The sequence below is a fragment of the Cebus imitator genome, unplaced genomic scaffold (genome assembly GCF_001604975.1).
Source record: "Cebus imitator isolate Cc_AM_T3 unplaced genomic scaffold, Cebus_imitator-1.0 Scaffold294, whole genome shotgun sequence".
NCBI classification, from domain to species: domain Eukaryota; kingdom Metazoa; phylum Chordata; class Mammalia; order Primates; family Cebidae; genus Cebus; species Cebus imitator.
This window is the reverse complement of record NW_016107609.1, coordinates 1,912,072-1,918,570: the sequence shown is the minus strand read 5'-3', so window position 1 is coordinate 1,918,570 and position 6,499 is coordinate 1,912,072. Positions and strand designations below refer to the sequence as shown.

General features: G+C 35.7%; 1 pseudogene; it reads right to left on the bottom strand.

Moving 5' to 3' along the window:
- Window positions 1–5,436: 5,436 nt before the first annotated feature.
- Window positions 5,437–6,105, bottom strand: LOC108285210 (annotated as a pseudogene).
- Window positions 6,106–6,499: the final 394 nt, after the last annotated feature.

Below are 6,499 nucleotides of genomic sequence, written 5' to 3'. Positions count from 1 at the left end.
TAAATCTGAGATGATTAGCAAAGAAACTAAACATAAAGAGCAATATTTAGTGAAATATAGGCATTGTGACTCCTCAGAGCTGATGAGAATCTTTTTTTCTTACTATTTTTTTCCTTCCCTGAATAGTGGTTCATTTATATTTGTATTGGGTGGTAATGCAAAGGAGATCAAATAAAAGGGGAGATTTAAAAAGTTTTATAATTTTAAGTAAGTTGGATGAGAAATAATTTATAATGTCTTTGCTGGCCTGCTGTTTATTTCATTTTTAACATCTCCCCTCTTCCACCTTAGCGCTCCCTCCAAGGGCCAGGCTTTTATCACTGGGATCATTTGATAAAAGTCCTGCTTTGCTGTGTGAGATTGCAAAAAGGATCCGTGTACCCAGGAACATTCTCACCATTTTCAGAGTATCCAATTTTTGTCTCACTTGCTTGGTAGAAACGTTTCCCCTTGGGGTGTTCTTACTCACTTGAGTGCTTTAAGTCTACATTAATACACTTATTTAACTAGACCTTTAATCAATATTTCATGGGGTATATTGAGGAGACCCATTTAATCTCTTTTAGTCTCTGCAGGTGTAGGAGTGAAAGAAAGCACTGGCCCGAGAAGACGGGTGTCATTTACACATAAATGAAGATGTTCCTATCGATCATGGGCTTGTTGGGATAATAATACTTGTGATGAATCATTTATAGGAAGGGGACAAGGCAGTTTATGTTTTACAGAATGGGATTTTTGGATCCTTAAATATATATCAGAGTACCATTATTAAAGGAGTTAAGTATAACCACTGGATTGACCTCCTGGCAAGGAAAAATACTAATAAAAATAAAATGACTTGAATAGTCAGACAAAATGGGATCATAAATTATTCCACTATTTGTAAACTGGGATATTCTGAAGAGATCTCAGACTTCTATCATCCATGGACAAATAAGACTCAATGAGTGGGAAGGTTGGAGTGGTATTTAGAATGATAATTTCTTTTCAGTAATGTTTATAGTATGGTGATAAGTAGCCTGGGGTTTGGAATCAAGAGGTCTTAGCTCAAATTCTGGCTCTAACACTGATTATCTATATAAGGAGTGTATGTTTTACTTTATGTCTCCCAAATGTCACTTCCCAAGCTGTAAAATATTTGATTAATATCTACTATGTATCAAGCACTTAATGTGTGCAAGGTACCCATCTACATTCTTAACATTATTATCTTTTGTAATCCTCAAAATAAGCTTCAGAGTAAAACACTATTGGTTACTGTAGCCATGCAGGAAGTCTGTAAAGTGGATTTTTTTCACTTTTTTCTTGTACTTCAACATTGTTTTACTTCCTTTGTCTTTTCACACAGATTTAAGAATAACTTTGCCTTATTATCTTACTGGGATTTTGATATAAATTGCATTCAATCTATGGATCAATTTGGGGAGAAATAACATCTGTACTATGTTTAGTTTTCCAATCCATGAAAATGGTATGTCTATTTATTTTGATCTTTGATTTCCTTCATCAGCTTTTGTTATTTTCAACATACAAATCCTGTACATTTTTGTTAGATTTATATGTAACTACCTCATTTTTTGGAGTAATTACAAATGGTCTGGCACTTCCTAATTTCTGTTTTTATATATTCATTTATATAGAAATATGGTTGATTTTTATTTGTTGATTTGGAATTTTGCAACTTTGCTAACTTCACTTATTAATTCTAAAAATTTTAGCAGTGAATTCTTGGGACTTTCTAAGTAGACAATCATTTTATCTGCAAATAGGGAAAGTTTCATTTCTTTATTTCCAACTTGTATGCCTTTTATTTTCTTTTCTTACCTTATTGTGCTGGCTAGGACTTCTAGTATTAAGAGTGGCAAAAGTTGATGTATTATAAATATGTTTTAATTTCCTGTATATTATCATAACATTTTCATATCCTAAAACTAACCAAAACCGCTTTTTGGCCAGGGCCAGACTGCCCCTCCTGGGGCTAGCCAATTCTTTGGGACATACAAAGGGCCCAGTCAGGAGCATGCCATTGATATGCAAACTCACTAATTCAGGGCCACATCTCCTCTAATTGGCTATACACCCCAGATGGCAATATTCCTCTGTTTTAACCATCTGAGAGCCAGGTGCCAGACAACTAGGAACCACCCCTGTGGCTTAAAGCCTGTCAAAATTATTTAAGGTAGCCAGTCCTAAACTGTTCAGTCTGCTCTGTCTTGCTTTCCCCTCAGAAACCCCAAAGACACTGGCCTACTCCTATCTTCTGCCTCCTGACTACTTTCCCCTTCTCCTGTCTTCTGCCTCCTGACTACTCCAGTGCCTTTCCCATGTGACCCCGCATGGATCACCATGCTTCCTATCTCTAGGACCTGAGAGTATAATAAACTTTGCCTTTCTCAATCTCTCCTTTGTCTTTCATACCTATCTGAAAATCTCATAAAAGAATACAAAACAACCAATGCCCTTGCTATGTTTCCAGTTTTAGGGAGAAAGCTTTCAGTTTTTTACTATTAAGTATAATGTTCGTTGCAGGATTTTTGTAGATAATTCTTTATCAAATTGAGGAAATACTCCTCTACTTCTGGTTTGCTGAGAGCTTTTTAACGTAAATGGATGTTGAATTTTGTCTAATACTTTTTTGGATCTATTGATATGATCATATGGTTTTTCTTATTTAGTTTGCTAATATAATGAACTGCATTAATTGGTTTTTAAATGTTAAACTACCTTTGCATTCTTGGGAAGAACTCCACTTGGTTGTGCTGTATTATTCTTTTTATATATCGCAAGATTTGATTTGTTAATACTTTGCTGAGAATTTTTAAATTTTTTTTTTTTTTTTTGAGATGGAGTCTCGCTTTGTCACCCAGGCTGGAGTGCAGTGGCATCATCTCAGCTCACTGCAACCTCTGCCTCCCAGGTTCAAGGGATTCTCCTGCCTCAGCCTCCCATGTAGCTGGGACTACAGGCACATGCCACTACATCCAGCTAAAGTTTGTATTTTTAGTAGAAACGGGGTTTTGCCACGCTGGCCAGGCTAGCCTTCAACTCCTGACCTCAAGTGATCCAACCACCTAGGCCTCCCAAAGTGCTGAGATTATAAGCTTGAGCCACTGTGGATGGCTTTGTCAAGAATTTTTAAATCTACCTTCTTGGGAGATATTGATCTGTAGTTTTCCCATAATGTCTTTGATTTCAGGATTGAGTTTTAAAAAATGTAAATGTTACATTTTTGGGCTGGTATATGGTAAAGCTATTAAGTTTTTCATTTTGTTCTGTATCAGCCAGCTCCTGCAATTTTGTTTTAATTCTAATAATTTTCAAAGTGGTTTCTTCAATATTCTAGGTAGACAATTGTTAGACAATTATAACTTTTGTTTATAAAACCACTTTGGTCTCTCCCCGACTCCCAACTTGATACACCTTTTAGTTGTTCTTATATTTATGCATTATCTAGTGTCTCTCAAATCTTTACAATAATTTTAGTAATTTATATTTTTATGTGGTATTTGTGCAGAGCATTTACTGGTAAAATTAACCTCCTACCTACCTGTAGTTGTATTTCTTTTTTCACTTGCAATTTTTGCAACCATGTGCTTACTCTTCTATCTCTCCTGACTGGACACGTCAGAACTTTTACTTTTTAACTGACCTTAAAAATAACAGTCTTTAATTTTATGATGATCTATTGTTTCTGTAGTTTTTTCTATTTTATTAATTAATGTTCTTATTTTTAATTAATTTCTACTTTAGGCTGGCTGTGTGTGATAGCTCACCTCTGTAATCCCAGCACTTTGGGAGGCCTACGCAGGAGGATCCTTTGAGGCCCGGAGTTTAAGACCAGCCTGGGCAGCATAGCAAGACTCTGCCTCTACAAAAAATTTTTAAAAATTAGCCAAGCATTTTGGTGTGAGCCTGTAGTCTCCCGCTACTCTGGAGGCTGAGGTGGGAAGATCACTTGAGCCCAGGAGTTTGAGGCTTCAGTGAGCCATGATCATGCTAGGATCTTCCAGCCTGGGTGACAAAAAAAAAAAAAAAAAAAAAACCCTCCTCATTCAGTTTTTAGCTTCATTTATTGAATGTTTAGTTTATTTGTTTTCAGGCTATTGATTTTTCTTTGAGCACCCTTGGGACACATTTCATATATATCAAAATATTATGTTTTCATTACATAAATAGTTTAGAATTTCAATTTTGTTTTTGTCGTTAATGCAACAATCATTTAGAAGTTTTTAAAAATTTGTCAGTGGATAGATTTTTTTTTTGTCAAAACTTAAAATAATTCTGATTTCATTGCTTTGTAGTCAAAGAATATGACCTGAATGACTTCCGTTAGTGGAGTTTATAGGGATTTCTTGTGGCCTAATACACAATCAATTTTTATTCCCATAGATATTTACAAATAATTTTCTAATTTGGAGATAGAAAATTCTATATATATGCATATATATCTCCAAATTAGATATATGTGTATACATATACACATACATCTGCATATATATTCAAATCTGCAATTTAGTTGAATATATATGCAGATATATATGCAAATATGCAAACTAAATTGTCCAAATCTTCTGTATACTTACTTTTAAAAACTCTGTCAAAGATTTTCCACTATTATTGTAATTTTGTGAATTAATGCTAATGCTGCCATCAGCATCATTATATATTTCAAGATAATAGTTTTGTGTACACAAATATTTTATCTATATTCTGAATTTTTGCCTTTTAGGATTGTAAAAAAAAACCTCATTTTCTTATTTAAAGCTATTTGCCTCTAAATCTATTTGTTTACTATTAAAATTGTCATTTCTGTTTTCTTTGTGTTAATGTTGGCTTGGCATCTCTTTGATTATCACTGTATTTTCAATTCCTCCATATTAGTTAATTTTAGTTGTATTATAGCATAAGACAGTTTTCTAAAATAGGAGTTTGATCTATTCACATTTATTTTAATCATTAATATATTTGGGCTTAATTACTTCAATGTTATTTTATATATTCTATTTACCATGTGTCTCTACCATTTTCATATTTTCCTGTGTTTATTTGTTGTGTGGTGCTTCCTTTTTTTTTTTTTCTTTTTAGATATTTGAAACACAACTTTATTCTAATTCTAAACAAAAGGAATGAGAATGACAGTAACAAACAAGATTTCATCACTGAATATTGTGATGTGACTATAGCTGTCTTTTATATGAAACTCTAGGAATCAACTGCGTTCCAAAACAGCTAAATATGCAGGTCCAAACAATGAAGGTAGTTTTTTAAACTGACACATTCACTGCGAAGCCCACTCATTTCCTTCAGCATCCCACAGATGAAGCACATGTTCTGCTTAGCTAGATAATAATGAGGTAGCGCACACGGTGCACTGCTGACATCACAGGGCATCTGCCTATAAAACTAGACTTCCGACGCTGGGCTCCAGCTTCATTCTCACAGGTCATCATCCTCATTCGGGACAGCGGTTGTCTGAGCAATCTCTAAGTCATGCTCATGCTGTGTTGCCAAAGTTGGGTCCATGACAACCTCTGGTAGGGTGAGAGCAGGCACGGCAACAAATTCCAAGTTAGGGTCTCCAATGAGCTTCCTAGTAAACCAGAGGAAGGGCTTTTCAAAGTTGTAATTTTGGCAGAAATGTTATAGTACTGAAGTCTTCTGGTGGAAGACAATCGATTTTGCCTTCACTTTCCTGTCCTTAATATCCACTTTGTTGCCACACAACACGATGGGGATGTTTTCACACACTCGCACCAGATCTCTATGCTGGGCAAATTCTCGTAAGCAATTCTCCGTGTTACATCAGATATTATGATGGCACACTGAGCTTGGATATAACAGCCATTCTCTCAGTCCGCCGAATTTCTCCTGGCCGGCTGGGTCCCATACATTGAATTTAATAGGTCTTCCGTTGGTGTGGAACACTAGGGATAGTGGCTACATACTTCTCAAATTCACCAGTCTAATGACATTTCACAAAGGTCATTTTTCCAGTACCACCACCGACAACCAATACAAGTTTGAACTGGACCTGAGGCTCTCCCTGCAAAGCCATCACGGCATTCCTTCCAGAAGTGTCACTGCGCCCGTCCGACTGAGGCTGGAAAGATGGTGGAAGTGCAATTCCTCCTTTTTCTTCCCACCTACCCTTAAGTGTGTTGAAAATTTGCACTATTTGCCTTATAAAAATAAAGTCTACTTATAATAGACTTTATTTTTTAGAGCAGTGTTAGGTTCATGGCAGAACTGAACAGAAAGTACAGAGTTCCTGAATGCCCTCTGCCTGCACACATGCACAGCCTTCCTCACTATCAACAACTCCCACCAGAGTTGTGCATTTGTTACAATTGATGAACCTACACTGATGTGTTATTATCATTCAAAGTCCATACTTTGCATTAGGACTCACTCTTGGTATACATTCTGTGGGTTATGACAGATGCATAATGACATGTATCCACCATTGCAGTATCACACTGAATAATTTCACTGCCCTAAA